At 45.4% G+C, this 17,147-nt stretch overlaps 1 pseudogene; it reads right to left on the reverse strand.

Annotated features, from left to right (window-relative positions):
• Positions 1 to 17,147, reverse strand: part of LOC141191708 (uncharacterized) — a 76,383-nt pseudogene that overhangs the window by 15,983 nt on the left and 43,253 nt on the right.

The following is a 17,147-nucleotide window of genomic DNA, read 5'->3' on the forward strand; positions in this document are numbered from 1 at the left end:
CATCCTGCCTTCATCGATTAGATCCCAAAAAAAAGATATCTTAAGATTTTGTTTAACAGCAGCTCGTGCAGTGATTCCACGTTATTGGAAGTCACCTCAAATTCCCCCAATCTCAGAGTGGTACAATGAAATGGCTTATATCTGCTGAATGAAGCAGCTTTCTGCTGATTTCAATGATTGTGCGGATAAATTCATGAAGATCTGGAGTGTTTGGATCTTGTTCCAAGACTCGTCGGAGTTCCACGGGCTATTTGGGTAAAGACTGATGAATAGGCGAATTGGATCCGGATTGGTGCTGGAGATGATTAGTGAAATTAAAATGGAACCTTAGCTCAGACTCCCCTGCCCCGTTCCCATTCATTAAACCCTTCTCTCCTTTCCTATTTTCACTTTCTTATTACTTCTTCTCCTGCTCTCCCCTCCCCACTTTTTTTTTTTTTTCTTCCGTTTTTGTACTGTTGATATTTGATATATGTTCTTGGTTCCATTGCTGGAACAGATAAAAGTAAGCTTATACTGCTGGATAAAGGTGCTTCAGTCTTATAAGAAAAATAGTAAATATGTGAATATACAATTTTCTGACCGTCGAGACTGAGCACTGGCTTCTACTGATGTTAATTTTGTATGTTTATGTCTTTTCTTATTTCAATAAAAAAGAGATTATACTAAATTAGATCTGCTTGTTAGTCTGCATCTAAAAAGGAGTGATCACACCTTGGAGAGCTGTAGCACCAAGTGGACTGACATGAATCATGGCACCAACACGAGAGATGTCAATTGAAACAAAGGAGAGGATTATCAAACTCTTAAAAGAAGGTAAATCATCATGCAATGTTGCAAAAGATGTTGGTTGTTCACAGTCAGCTGTGTCTAAAATCTGGACCAAATACAAACATGGGAAGGTTGTTAAAGGCAAACATACTGGTAGACCAAGGAAGACATCAAAGCATCAAGACCAGAAACTTAAAGCAATATGTCTCCAAAACAGGAAATGCTCAACAAAACAAATGAGGAACGAATGGGAGGAAACTGGAGTCAATGTTTGTGACAGAACTGTAAGAAACAGCCTAAAGGAAAGGGGATTTACATACAGAAAAGCAAAACAAAAGCCATCATTAACACCTAAACAGAAAAAAACAAGGTTACAATGGGCTAAGGAAGAGCAATCGTGGACTGTGAATGACTGGATGAAAGTCATATTCAGTGATGAATCGCGAATCTGCATTGGGAAGGTGATGATGCTGGAACTTTTGTTTGGTGCCGTTCCAATGAGATTTATAAAGATGACTGCATGAAGAGAACATGCAAATTTCCACAGTCATTGATGATATGGGGCTGCATGTCAGGTAAAGGCACTGGGGAGATGGCTGTCATTACATCTTCAATAAATGCCCAAGTTTACATTGATATTTTGGACAGTTTTCTTACCCCATCAATTGAAAGGATGTTTGGGGATGATGACATCATTTTTCAAGATGATAATACATCCTGCCATAGAGCAAAAACGGTGAAAACATTCCTTGAAACAAGACACATAAGGTCAATGTCATGGCCTGCAAATTGTCCGGATCTCAATCCAATTGAAAATCTTTTGTGGAAGTTGAAGAAAATAGTCCATGACAAGGCTACAACCTGCAAAGCTGATCTGGCAACAGCAATCAGAGAAAGTTGGAGCCAGATTGATGAAGAGTACTGTTTGTCACTCATTAAGTCCATGCCTCAGAGACTGCAAGCTGTTATTAAAGCCAGAGGTGGTGCAACAAAATACTAGTGATGTATTGGAGTGTTCTTTTGTGTTTTGTTTTTCATGATTTCATAATTTTTTCCTCAGAATTGAGTGATTCCATAATTTTTTCCCTCTGCTTGGTCGGAAAGAAATTACCCTTACTGAGTACCACATTTTTTTTCTTGATTTCTTTTAGTGTTTCTTAAAGCCATAAAGTTGCCATTCGAAATGACTTTAGTTTTGTGCCATGTCTGTGATCTGCTTTTTTTCAACAACTGAATGAACATCCTCCGAGCCCGGTGATTCCATATTTTTTGCCAGGGGTTGTACTACATCTACGGACTAAGGGCTGTGCATTATACTACATGTACAGCTATGGGCTGTGCATTATACTACATGTACAGATTATGGGCTGTGCATTATACTACATGGATGACTATGGGCTGTGCATTATACTGTATGGAGGATTAAGGGGAGTGCATTATACTTCTGTTATGGGGCCTCATCACTTCTATGTTCGCCCCTGGTGAGTGTAATAGTTTATTTTTTTCCATACACTAAAGAACAGAGGCAGAACGGGGGACATATACTAGGTTGAGGCCCAGGATAAAGGACATACATATACAGTGGGTACGGGAAGTATTCAGACCCCTTTACATTTTTCACTCTTTTTTTTTTCAACATCATTGTTATTTTATTTTTCATAACATACATCTAATCTGGTACATAAAGAGGTCAGAGTGCCCGTACGCAGACTGGGTCTATATCAACTCTATTCACATATTTAATTGGTATAACAGTACATTTTTCACTCTTTGTTTCATTGCAGCCATTTGGTAAATTCTAAAAAGTCACTTCACTTCTTCACTGAAAAAAAACAGAAATGTAGAAATTTTTGCAAATTTGTTTAAAAAGAAAAACTGAAATATCACATTATTCAGTATTCAGCATTCAGCCCCTATGCTCAGTATTGAGGAGAAGACCCCTTTTGAGCTAGTACAGCCATGAGTCTTCCTGGGAATGATGCAACAAGTTTTTCACACCTGGATTTGGGGATCCTCTGCCATTCTTCCTTGCAGATCCTCTCCAGTTCCATCAGGTTGGATGGTGAACATTGGTGGACAGCCATTTTCAGGTTTCTCCAGAGATGCTCAATTGGGTTTAGGTTAGGGCTCTGGCTGGGCCAATCAAGAATGGTCACAGAGCTGTTCTGAAGCCACTCCTTTGTTAATTTAGCTGTGTGCTTAGGGTCATTGTCTTGTTGGAAGGTGAACCTACGGCCAAGTCAGAGATCCAGAGCACTTTGGAAGAGGTTTTCATCCAGGATATCTCTGTACTTGTCCGCATTCATGTTTCCTTCAATTGCAACCAGTCGTCCTGTCCCTGCAGCTGAAAAACACCCCCATAGCATGATGCTGCCACCACCATGTTTCACTGTTGGGATTGTATTGGGCAGGTGATGAGCAGTGCCTGGTTTTCTCCACACATACCACTTAGAATTATCACCAAAAAGTTGTATCTTCATCTCATCAGACCAGAGAATCTTATTTCTCACAGTCTGGGAGTCCTTCATGTGTTTTTGAGCAAACTCTATGCAGTCTTTCATATGTCTTGCACTGAGGAGAGTCTTCCGTCGGGCCACTCTGCCATAAAGGCCCGACTGGTGGAGGGCTGCAGTGATAGATGACTTTGTGGAACTTTCTCCTATCTCCCTACTGCATTTCTGGAGCTCAGCCACAGTGATCTTGAGTTTCTTCTTTACTTCTCTCACCAAGGCTCTTCTACCACGATTGCTCAGTTTTGCTGGACGGCCAGGTCTTGGAAGATTTCTGGTGGTCTCAAACTTCTTCCATTTAAGGATTATGGAGGCCACTGTGCACTTAGGAACCTTGAGTAATGCAGAAATTCTTTTGTAACCTTGGCCAGATCTGTGCCTTGCCACAATTCTGTCTCTGAGCTCCTTGGGCAGTTCCTTTGAGTTCATGATTCTCATTAGGTCTGACATGCACTGTGAGCTGTGAGGTCAAAGGTGTGCCTTGCCAAATCAAGTCCTATCAGTTTAATTAAACACAGCTGGACTCCAATGAAGGAGTAGAACCATCTCAAGGAGGATCACAAGGAATGGACAGCATGTGACTTAAATATGAGTGTCTGAACAAAGGGTCTGAATACTTATGACCATGTGATATTTAAGTTTTTCTTTTTAATAAATTTGCAAAAATTTCTACATTTCTGTTTTTTTTTAGTCAAGATGGGGTGCAGAGTGTACTTTAATGAGAAAAAAATGAACTTTTTAGAATTTACCAAATGGCTGCAATGAAACAAAGAGTGAAAAATGTAAAGGGGTCTGAATACTTTCCGAACCCATTGTATATATCAGGATGGGGGGAGGTCGAAATCTCGCAACGGGTCCCATCAGACCCTAGTAATGCCTCTGATTGTACTGTGTGGGGGGATGGCGGTACTATGGGGGCATTACACTGTGGGGGCATCATACATCCTGCATAAGTGGCATAATGGGGGCATTACACTGTGTGGGGGCATCATACATACTGTATAAGGGGCATAATGGGGGCATTACACTGTGGGGGTCCTGTACTCTGAGAACAATACGTTTCCTCCCTTCCTGTCTCCATAGTTGGGTCATATGTATCTATTACAGGAAACAGAACAGAAACCTTATGATTCTCATAAAGGGGCAACACAAGACCCCCAAAGAGCCTCTGTGCTGAAGGGGTTAATGCCCCCTGCCCCAGTAATGGGGTTTCCACATACCTCCACCTGCAGAGCCGCCACCACATATATGGCTGTTGTGTGCACAGGACCTGTGATGAGGTCACAGGAGGGGAGGAGTCAGGGGTCACATGATCAGGGGCCTCAGTGGATGCAGGACTCTGCTGTGCTGGTTGTCATGGTGCTGGATGAGCTGAAGTTTATGTGTGGGGTCAGGAGGGGTTTACAGTGTGGATGTAGCAGAGCCGCGTGTGTACGAGGTGTGCGGAGCCGCGTGTGTACGAGGTGTGCGGAGCCGCGCGTGTACGAGGTGTACGGAGCAGAGCCGCGCGTGTACGAGGTGTACGGAGCAGAGCCGCGAGTGTACGAGGTGTACGGAGCAGAGCCGCGCGTGTACGAGGTGTACATAGTGGAGCCGCGCGTGTATGAGGTGTACGGAGCGGAGCCGCGTGTGTACGAGGTGTACGGAGCGGAGCCGCGTGTGTACGAGGTGTACGGAGCGGAGCTGCGTGTATACGAGGTGTACGGAGCGGAGGCGCGCGTGTACGAGGCGTACGGAGCGAAGCCGCGCGTGTACGAGGTGTACGGAGCAGAGCCGCGTGTGTACGAGGTGTACGGAGCGGAGCCACGTGTATACGAGGTGTACGGAGCGGAGGCGCGTGTGTACGAGGTGTACGGAGAGGAACCGCGCGTGTACGAAGCGGAGCCGCGCGTGTACGAGGCGTACGGAGCGGAGCCGCGCGTGTACGAGGCGTACGGAGCGGAGCCGCGTGTGTGCGAGGCGTACGGAGCGGAACCGCGTGTGTACGAGGTGTACGGAGCGGAGCCGCGCGTGTACGAGGTGTACGGAGCGGAGCCGCGCGTGTACGAGGTGTACGGAGCGGAGCCGCGCGTGTACGAGGTGTACGGAGCGGAGCCGCGCGTGTACGAGGTGTACGGAGCGGAGCCGCGCGTGTACGAGGTGTACGGAGCGGAGCTGCGCGTGTACAAGGTGTACGGAGCCGAGCTGCGTATGTACGAGGCATATGGAGCGGAGCCGCGCGTGTACGAGGCGTACGGAGCGGAGCCGTGCGTGTGCGAGGTGTACGGAGCGGAGCCGCGTGTGTACGAGGTGTACGGAGCAGAGCCGAGCGTTTACGGAGCGGAGCCGCGCGTGTACGAGGTGTATGGAGCCGAGCCGCGCGTGTACGAGGTGTATGGAGCCGAGCCGCGCGTGTACGAGGTGTACGGAGCCGAGCCGCGTATGTACGAGGTGTATGGAGCGGAGCCGCGTATGTACGAGGTGTACGGAGCGAAGCCGCGTGTGTACGAGGTGTACGGAGCGGAGCTGCCTGTGTACGAGGTGTACTGAGTGTAGCCACACGTATACGAGGCCTACAGAACGGAACCACCCGTGTACGAAGTGTACGGAGCATAGCAGTGCGTGTACGAGGTGAACGGAGCGGACCCGTGTGTGTACGAGGTATACGGAGCTATCTGTCTGTCACCTTACACATGCCCTCCGTTCCTCCATAATCCAAATCTCGCACCGCAGTCTTAAATACTTCTCCAGTGCTGCGCCTGTTCTCTGGAATGCACTTCCCCTGACAATCTGACTGATACCTAGCCTCCACGTTTTTAAGCAAGCTTTAACCCCTTTCTGATGTGGGGCGTAATAATACGTACCTGGGCGTTATTGATCGGGTACGTATTATTACGCCCCGGCAATCGCCCGCTGTGTGGGAGCGATTGCCGCCGATTGTCAGCTGATTGTGACAGCTGACTCCCGTTACTATGTTTCAGGAGCGGTCCCGCACCGCTCCCGACACATTAACCTGGAAATGCTGCGATCGAAGTAGATTGCAGCATTTCCGGAGTAGGCAGAGGTAAGAGCGCCCCTCTTACCTTGGATCGGAGACCCCGTGCCATGATGACCCGATGTCATCTTGACCAGGGTTCCCCAACTCCAGTCCTCAAGGCCCACCAACAGGTCATGTTTTCAGGATTTCCTTAGTATTGCACAGGTGATGTAACTATTGCCTGTGCTGATGATGGAATTATCACCTGTGCAATACTAAGGAAATCCTGAAAACATGACCTGTTGGTGGGCCTTGAGGACTGGAGTTGGGGAACCCTGATCTTGACGACATCCGGGTCACCAGGCATCAGGAAGTTAGATATATCATGCATAGTGCATGATCTACCTAACTTCTGTCTGCAGGGCTGATAGCCTGCATAGCATAATGATGCTGCTGCTGCATCCCTATGCTATATGTTATGTTCTGCTACCAGAGCTAAGGAAAGAGAGGAAATCTGTCCCTACGATAGAACTCAGCTGAATCCCTACGATGTAACAGGGAACCTGATCCTGCGATCAGACCTGCTAAAGTCCTAAGCTAGTCTGTACGGAGACCTATAGATGTGGGGAAGGAATCCCTACAAGTACTAAGGACTGGGAGGAAAATGGGACACCTCCTAACAGAAATAGTAGCAGACAGACAAACAAACAAAATATATAGAACACTGAGGTCCGTAGACCAAGCAAACTAACAGAGTTAGATACAGAGCACAGGCTAGCTAGAAAGTAGTTATACAATGAAGTCCAGCAAAGCCAGAAGGGCGGAGCAGGATTAAATAGGCCAACGAGGTCATGTGACCAGCAAAGGAAAAAACCTAAGAGCAAGGTTCTAACACTATGCAAGTGATCAGCCTGCAAAAAATGAAAGTCCCATAGTGGGACAAAGTGTAAAAGTGAAAGAAAGTGAAAAATATAAAAAAAAAAAGAAGAAAAAATAATCCAAAAAAATAAAAATATACTGTACCCATAAATAAATATTATTATTAGTGATGAGCGAGTGTGCTCGCCCCTGCTCGGTACTCGCCCGAGCATCTCACTGCTTGAGATGCTCGGCACTCGACAAATATTTCCGGGGTTGCTCGGCGGGAGCTGGGGTCCTCTTCTGCATGTTTGGTGCTCTTCACAGAGCCAATGAACATTAAGGGATTGCCTGCCACACACTGTAATGCCGCAGCCATCTTGGTTGTGGGCATTACAGTAATTGGCTGGCCGCACAGCATCATCAGGTGTATATAAGACCGGGTGCCGCCATGCTCGTCACAGTCTACCCCGGAATCAGACCGTGTAGGGAGAGGTGTCAGGGAGAGATTTGCTTGTTTAGAGTTAATATAGGTATTCCACAACATACAGGGTGGTCCAAAAGTAGGTGGACAGAAAGTATAATAAGTAGTGTTGAGCGAGCATGCTTGACACTGCTCGTTACTCGCCCGAGCATCACGCTACTCGGGATGTTCGGCGAGCACCGAGCATTTCCGGGTTACTAGGGCGGGAGCTCGGGTCTCCGCCCTGCAAGTTTCACGCTCTTTACAGAGCCAATGAACATGCAGGGATTGCCAGCCAGACACTGTAATGCCGCAGCCATGTTGTTTGTGGGCATTACAGTGATTGGCTGGCCGCACAGCATCACCTTGTGTATTTAAAACCGGGCGCCACCATCTTGGACACAGTCGCTCCGGATCAGACAGTGTAGGGTCAGTGCTGCTGAGCTAGGGAGAGATTTATACTCCGAAATAGTTAGTGTAGGGTCTCTAAAGCCTGCAAAATCAAACAAACAGTCCTTCTCAGGACTAATATCCATCCCAGATATCAGGCAGGCAGGCTGTACAGGAGACGCAGTGGTTATACCAGCAAACGCTGCATTACAGTCCTGTGTGCTCCTGTTGGTCAAATTGCTAGACTTATCACCCCGGTCTCAGGGGCCAGGAAAAAAATATGTTTTTTTTTTCATCTAAATCCTGTATTTTTTTTTTTCCTCAGTTAGACTGTCCAAGTACGCGTCTTATTAACCTTTTGGTATCCCCCCCCCCCCCCAAAACAAAAAAATGAGTGTGTCTGTGACTGTTCAGACACCAATATATCTGTTTAAAAGAGTCTGGTGTAGGCCAGAAAAATATAACTGTGGTTTTGCAGTTCCATGGGTCAAATCTCTGTATTATCTGGTTTTTGGCATTTTTTGCTGTAAAAAAAACTGTAATAGTGTCTCCCTGACTGGTCAGACACCAATATATCTGTTTAAAAGAGTCTGGTGTAGGCCAGAAAAATATAACTGTGGTTTTGCAGTTCTACGGGTCAAATCTCTGTATTATCCTGTTTTTGGCATTTTTTGCCGTAAAAAAAACTGTAATAGTGTCTCCCTGACTGGTCAGACACCAATATATCTATTTAAAAGAGTCTAGTGTAGGCCCGAAAAATATAACTGTGGTTTTGCAGTTCCACGGGTCAAATCTCTGTATTATCCTGTTTTTGGCATTTTTTTGCCGTAAAAAAAAAACTGTAATAGTGTCTCCCTGACTGGTCCGACACCAATATATCTGTTTAAAAGAGTCTGGTGTACGCCACATAACTATAACTGTGGTTTTGCAGTTCCACGGGTCAAATCTCTGTATAATCCTGTTTTTGGCATTTATTGCCGTAAGAAAAAACAGTAATAGTGTCTCCCTGACTGGTCAGACACCAATATATCTGTTTAAACAAGTCTGGTGTAGGCCAGAAAAATATAACTGTGGTTTTGCAGTTCCACGGGTCAAATCTCTGTATTATCCTGTTTTTGGCATTTTTTGCCATAAAAAAAACTGTAATAGTGTTTCCCTGACTGGTCAGACACCAATATATCTGTTTAAAAGAGTCTGGTGTAGGCCAGAAAAATATAACTGTGGTTTTGCAGTTCCACGGGTCAAATCTCTGTATTATCCTGTTTTTGATATTTTTTGCCGTAAAAAAAACTGTAATAGTGTCTCCCTGACTGGTCAGACACCAATATATCTGTTTAAAAGAGTCTGGTGTAGGCCAGAAAAATATAACTGTGGTTTTGCAGTTCCACGGGTCAAATCTCTGTATTATCCTGTTTTTGATATTTTTTGCCATAAAAAAACTGTAATAGTGTCTCCCTGACTGGTCAGACACCAATATATCTGTTTAAAAGTGTCTGGTGTAGGCCAGAACAATATAATTGTGGTTTTGCAGTTCCACGGGTCAAATCTCTGTATTATCCTGTTTTTGCCATTTTTTGCCTTAAAAAAAACTGTAATAGTGTCTCCCTGACTGGTCAGACACCAATTTATCTGTTTAAAAGAGTCTAGTGTAGGCCAGAAAAAAATAACTGTGGTTTTGCAGTTCCACGGGTCAAATCTCTGTATTATCCTGTTTTTGCCATTTTTTGCCGTAAAAAAAAAACTGTAATAGTGTCTCCCTGACTGGTCAGACACCAATATATCTGTTTAAAAGAGTCTGGTGTACGCCACTTAACTATAACTGGGGCTTTGCATTTCCATGGTTCAAATCTCTATATTATCCACTTTTGGGCCTTTTTTACATAAAAAACAGTTTGAGTGTGTCGCTGACTGTTGAGCCCCAAATATATCTATTTAAAAAAGTCTGGTATACGCCAGTAAATTAGAACTGTGGTTTTGCAGTTCCACAGTTCAAATCTCTGTATTATCTAGCTTTTGGTATTTTTTACGTAAAGAAAAACAGTAATAGTGTCTCCATGATTGTTCAGACACAAATATATCTGTTTGAAAGATTCTGGTGTACGCCACATAACTATAACTGTGGTTTTGTATTTCCACGGTTCAAATCTCTGTATTATCCACTTTAGGGCCTTTTTTACATTAAAAAAAAACAGTTTGAGTGTGTCGCTGACTGTTCAGCCCCAAATACACTACAGACCAAAAGTTTGCAAACACCTCATTTAAAGATTTTTCTGTATTTTCCTGACTATGAAAATTGTACATTCACACTGAAGGCATCAAAACGATGAATTAACACATGTGGAATTATATACTTAACAAAAAAGTGTGAAACAACTGAAAATATGTCTTATATTCTAGGTTCTTCAAAGTAGCCACCTTTTGCTTTGATGGCTGCTTTGCACACTCTTGGCATTCTCTTGATGAGAGGGTAGTCACCGGAAATGGCTTTCACTTCACAGGTGTGCCTTGTCAGGTTTAATAAGTGGGATTTCTTGCCTTATAAATGGGGTTGGGACCATCAGTTGTGTTGTGCAGAAGTCAGGTGGATACACAGCTGATAGTCCTACTGAATAGACTGTTAGAATTTGTATTATGGCAAGAAAAAAGCAGCTAATTAAAGAAAAACGAGTGGCCATCATTACTTTAAGAAATGATGGTCCAACTAAACGCAAACCAGATGTTATTCCATCTGGTTTGCGTTTAGTTGGACCATCATTTATTTTTCAACAGGACAATGACCTCAAACACAACTCCAGGCTGTGTAAGGGCTATTTGACCAAGAAGGAGAGTGATGGGGTGGTTCGCCAGATGACCTGGCCTCCACAGTCACCAGACCTGAACCCAATCGAGATGGTTTGGGGTGAGCTGGACCGCAGAGTGAAGGAAAAAGGGCCAACAAGTGCTAAGCATCTCTGGGAACTCCTTCAAGATTGTTGGAAGACCATTTCCAGTGACTACCTCTTGAAGCTTATCAAGAGAATGCCAAGAGTGTGCAAAGCAGTCATCAAAGCAAAAGGTGGCTACTTTGAAGAACGTAGAATATAAGACATATTTTCAGTTGTTTCACACTTTTTTGTTAAGTATATAATTCTACATGTGTTAATTCATAGTTTTGATGCCTTCACTGTGAATGTACAATTTTCATAGTCAAGAAAATACAGAAAAATCTTTAACCCCTTAACAACATTTGACGTACTAATACGCGTCTGTGCCCTGGGACTTAAGAGCCAGACCCGTATTAGTACGTCATGGCGATCGCGCGCGCACACAGGCTGTGCGGGCGCGATCGCCGCCGGGTGTCAGCTGATTGTCACAGCTGACACCCGATACTATGTGCAGGGAGCGGTCCTGCACCGCTCCCAGCACATTAACCCCCGCGATGCTGCGATCGAAGTCGATCGCAGCATTGCGGGGGCAAGGGGAGGTGATCGCAGATACTCACCTCCTCTTCCGGCTTCCAGCGCTGTCTGCAATGGCTTCCCGGGTGTTGCCATGACGACCCGATGTCGTCATGACAACATCCGGGTCACCAGACAGCAGGGAGATTGTTTGGACATGCGCAGTGCATCTCCAAACAATCTTCTCCCTGTCCAGCGCTGACAGCCTGCATGGCACAGGGATGGTGCTGCATTCCTGTGCCATGCAGGCGATCAGAGAAAAAAAAGTGAAAGTCCCAGAGTGGGACAAAGTAATAAAGTATATAAACTTTCAGAAAGTGAAAAAAAAAAAAATGTGCAAAAATATTTAAAAAAAAAATTAAAAAAATAATCCACCAAAAATAAAAATATAATGTACCCGTCAATAAATATTATTATAAAAAAAAAAACAATAAAAGTACACATATTTGGTATCGCCGCGTCCGGAACAACCTGACCTATAAAACTGTCCCACTAGTTAACCCCTTCAGTGAACACAGTAAAAAAAAAAAATGAAGCAAAAAACAATGCTTTATCACCATACTGCCAAATAAAAAATGGAATAACACGCAATCAAAAAGACAAATATAAATAAGAATGGTACCGCTGAAAACATCATCTCGTCCCGCAAAAAACAAGCCACCATACAGCTCCATCAGCCGAAAAATAAAAAAGTTATAGCTCTCAGAATAAAGCTATGCTAAAAAATAATTTTTTCTATAAAATTGCTTTTATTATGTAAAAGCGCCAAAACATAGAAATACGATATAAATGTGGTACCGCTGTAAACGTACTGACCCGAAGAATAAAGCTACCTCATCAATTTTACCACACGCGGAACAGAATAAAAAAAAATTAAAAAAAACAATTCCTGAATTGTTGGTTTTTGTTTATTCTGCCTCCCAAAAATCGGAATAGAAAGCAATCAAAATATGTCACGTGCCTGAAAATGGCACCAATAACAACGTCAACTCATCCCGCAAAAAACGAGCCGTCACATGACTGTCTGGAAAAATCTGGAAAAATTATAGCTCTCAAAATATAGCGATGCAAAAACTAGATTTTACAAAAAATGCGTCTTTTAGTGTGTGACAGCTGTCAGTCATAAAAACCCCATATGATTCTGGTATTGCTGTAATCACACCGACCCGAAGAATAAAGTCGTCTAATCACTTATACCGCACGAGGAACGGCGTCAAAAATAAACTCTTGGGTTAGGATTGGGCTAGGGTTAGGGCTGGGTTTGGGGATAGGGTTGTGCTAGGGTTAGGGTTGTGCTAGGGTTAGGGTTGTGCTAGGGTTAGGGTTGTGCTAGGGTTAGGGTTAGGGTTGGGGTTAGGGTTGTGATGGGGTTGGGATTTTTTTCAAAAGTAAGAAAAAAAGATGACGATATGGCGACTAGTGTTGAGCGCAAGTGCTCGCTACTTGAGTTTGCATCGGGTGCTCTGATATGCATTGAGTATCGTGGGTATTTGAGTGACATGCTCGAGTCTCTGCCCCATATGCTTCGCGGCCAAAAAAACTTTACGGGGATTGCCTGCCATGCACGAGCGATCCCCGCATGTTTTTTTTTGGGTGTCTAATTACCGTGAAACATGCGAAGCAGGGACTCGAGCATGTCACTCGAGCACACGCTGTACATGGTGCATACCTGAGTACCCGATGCAAACTCAAGTAGCAAGCACTTTCGCTCAAGACTAATGACAACTTATTCAATATGATGACCTAATGTAAACAACTTCTATGTCGTACTTCTGGGTTCAAAATGTTCACTATACACCTTAATAAAATCCTTGAGGGGTATAGTTTCCAAAATGGGGTCACTTGTGGGGGAGCTCCACTGTTTAGGCACATCACGGGCTCCCAAACGCGACATGGTGTCCGCTAACAAATTGAATGGAAAATCGGCTCAAATTGTTAGCGGACGCCATGTTGCGTTTGGAGAGCCCCTGTGTGCCCAAACATTGGAGCTCCCTCACAAATGACCCCATTTTGGAAACTAGACCCCCCAAGGCACCTATCTAGATGCATAGTGAGCACTTGGAACCCCCAGGTGCTTCACAAATTGATTCATAAAAATGAAAAAGTGTTTTTTTTTCACTTTTTCATTTTTACGAATCAATTTGTGAAGCACCTGGGGGTTCCAAGTGCTCACTATGCATCTAGATAGGTGCCTTGGGGGGTCTAGTTTCCAAAATGGGGTCACTTGTGGGGGAGCTCCAATGTTTGGGCACACAGGGGCTCTACAAACGCAACATGGTGTCCGCTAACAATTTGAGCCGACAATTTGTTAGCGGATACCATGTTGCATTTGGAGAGTCCCTGTGTGCCCAAACATTGGAGCTCCCCCACAAGTGACCCCATTTTGGAAACTAGACCCCCCAAGGCACCTATCTAGATGCATAGTGAGCACTTGGAACCCCCAGGTGCTTCACAAATTGATTCATAAAAATGAAAAAGTGTTTTTTTTTTCACTTTTTCATTTTTACGAATCAATTTGTGAAGCACCTGGGGGTTCAAAGTGCTCACTATGCATCTAGATAGGTGCCTTGGGGGGTCTAGTTTTCAAAATGGGGTCATTTGTGGGGGAGCTCCAATGTTTGAGCACACAGGGGCTCTCCAAACGCAACATGGTGTCCGCAAACAATTTGAGCCGACAATTTGTTAGCGGATACCATGTTGCATTTTGAGAGTCCCTGTGTGCCCAAACATTGTAGCTCCCCCACAAGTGACCCCATTTTGGAAACTAGACCCCCAAGGCACCTATCTAGATGCATAGTGAGCACTTGGAACCCCCAGGTGCTTCACAAATTGATTCATAAAAATGAAAAAGTGTTTTTTTTTTCACTTTTTCATTTTTACGAATCAATTTGTGAAGCACCTGGGGGTTCCAAGTGCTCACTATGCATCTAGATAGGTGCCTTGGGGGGTCTAGTTTTCAAAATGGGGTCACTTGTGGGGGAGCTCCAATGTTTGGGCACACAGGGGCTCTCCAAACGCAACATGGTGTCCGCTAACAATTTGAGCCGACAATTTGTTAGCGGATACCATGTTACATTTGGAGAGTCCCTGTGTGCCCAAACATTGGAGCTCCTCCACAAGTGACCCCATTTTGGAAACTAGACCCCCCAAGGCACGTATCTAGATGCATAGTGAGCACTTGGAACCCCCAGGTGCTTCACAAATTGATTCATAAAAATGTAAAAGTGTTTTTTTTTCACTTTTTCATTTTTACGAATCAATTTGTGAAGCACCTGGGGGTTCCAAGTGCTCACTATGCATCTAGATAGGTGCCTTGGGGGGTCTAGTTTCCAAAATGGGGTCACTTGTGGGGGAACTCCAATGTTTGGGCACACGGGCTCTCCAAACGCAACATGGTGTCCGCTAACAATTTGAGCCGATTTTCCATTCAATTTGTTAGCGGATACTATGTTGCATTTGGAGAGTCCCTGTGTGCCCAAACATTGGAGCTCCCCCACAAGTGACCCCATTTTGGAAACTAGACCCCCCAAGGCACCTATCTAGATGCATAGTGAGCACTTGGAACCCCTAGGTGCTTCACAAATTGATTCGTAAAAATGAAAAAGTGAAAAAATGGGGTCACTTGTGGGGGAGCTCCAATGTTTGGGCACACAGGGGCTCTCCAAACGCAACATGGTGTCCGCTAACAATTTGAGCCGACAATTTGTTAGCGGATACCATGTTGCATTTGGAGTGACCCCATTTTGGAAAATTGGCCTGGTCATTAACGTGCAAACCACCCTCGGGGCTTAAGGGGTTAAATGAGAAGGTGTGTCCAAACTTTTGGTCTGTACTGTATATCTATTTTAAAAAGTCTGGTATACGCCAGTAAATTAGAACTGTGGTTTTGCAGTTCCACGGTTCAAATTTCTGTATTATCCAGCTTTTGGTATTTTTTCCGTAAAGAAAAACAGTAATAGTGTCTCCATGATTGTTCAGCCCCAAATATATCTGTTTAAACGATTCTGGTGTAGGCCAGAGAAATCGAACTGTGGTTTTCCTCTTCCACGGTTCTAATCTTCTTTTTATTACCCTTTTTCCATTGATAGTGTGAGTGTAAGCTATTTTACTTAATTTACAATGGGCAAGGCGCGTGGCAAGGGACGTGGAACTGGACGTTCTGGTGATGGTGCATGTAGAGGATGGGGCCGTGGCCAAGGTGAAAATGTGCCACAACCAACAGCCACATCTTCTCACTCCCAGTACTTGACCGAATTACTAGGGAAGCACACAACACCAGTATTGGGAACTGATCAGTGTGCACAGGTTATTAATTGGATAGCAGATAATACTTCCAGTTACCTGGGCACCACCACCTCCCGTCTGTCTTCCACACGGTCAAGTTTTAGTAGCCGTGAGTCTCGACCGCATACTCCTCCTCACCCTGATGCTCCTTCCTTCCACCATGCCGAGTGTCGTCAGACAGCAACTGATCCCACACTTGGACACTCTGAAGAGCTGTTCACTGGTCCATTTCCATATTTGTGCCTCTCGCCTGCTCCGCTTGAAGTGGTGGAAGAGGAGATCCCATGTAGCGATGCCCAAATATTTGAACAGCCATGGCCACAGGAAGTCGACGCTGGCAATTTGTCACAAGAGGTGGACGATGACGAGACACAATTGCCACGAAGTGAGGAGGAGCATCGTGGTGCGCAAGTGGAAGAGGAGGAGGTGGTGGATGATCTAGTAACTGACCCAACGTGGCAGGAGGACACGCAGAGCGAGGCCAGCAGCACACAGGGGGAGGGAGGCAGAGTACCCCAACAGGCAGGAAGAAGCAGTGTGGTGGCCGCACACAGAAGGTGGGCAACAGTTCCCCTGTAACACCAACACGAGGGACGTTGCCAGTACAACCGGTAGGTCTTCCAGAGTCTGGAATTTTTTTAAAGACTCGGCTGATAACCCCAAAAAGGCCATTTGTACCACCTGCCATGCCAGCATCAGCAGGGGTGACAAAACTACCAGCCTGACCACCACCAGCATGATCAGGCACATGGCAGCAAAGCACCCGACTTTGTGGGGCGAACCCCAGGGTCCACGACCAGTGTCAGCGGGTGTCACCACTGCTTCTTCCGCTGTTGTGCGTGTAATAGAACCCCCTGTTGTGCGTGCAAGGCAATCCCCTGTCCATACTGCATGCAAAGATGCCCCCTCCTCTCAGTCTTCACTTGTTATGGCAGTTTCTCAAGAAACAGCATCAATGTCCACGTCCCACTGCAGCGTTCAATTGTCCATATCCCAGAGCTTTGAACGAAAGCGCAAATTCGCAGCCAACGCCCGACAGGCCACAGTCCTAAATTCGCACATTTCACGACTGCTTGCGTTGGAAATGCTACCTTTTAGGCTGGTGGAGACGGAATCCTTCTGCAACCTTATGGCGGTGGCCGTCCCTTGGTACTCGGTCCCCAGCCGACACTATTTTGCCCGGTGTGCCATCCCCGCACTACACAAACACGTGTCCCAAAACATCTGCCATGCCCTCAACAAAGCAGTCACTGGGAGAGTCAACCTGACAACGGACGCGTGGACAAGTGCTTGTGGCCAGGGACGGTACATCTCCCTGACGGCATACTGGGTAAACATAGTGGAAGCCGGGACCCAGTCGGACCTTGGGACGGAACACATCCTCCCCACACCGAGGATTGCGGGCCCTATGTCAGTCAGAGTTGCCCCCACAGTGTACAGCTCCTGCGCATCATCCTCCTCCTCCTCCTCCTCATGTT

Source organism: Phyllobates terribilis, unplaced genomic scaffold (assembly GCF_046119375.1).
Source record: "Phyllobates terribilis strain yellow unplaced genomic scaffold, ASM4611937v1 Scaffold_51__1_contigs__length_9155689, whole genome shotgun sequence".
NCBI lineage: Eukaryota > Metazoa > Chordata > Amphibia > Anura > Dendrobatidae > Phyllobates > Phyllobates terribilis.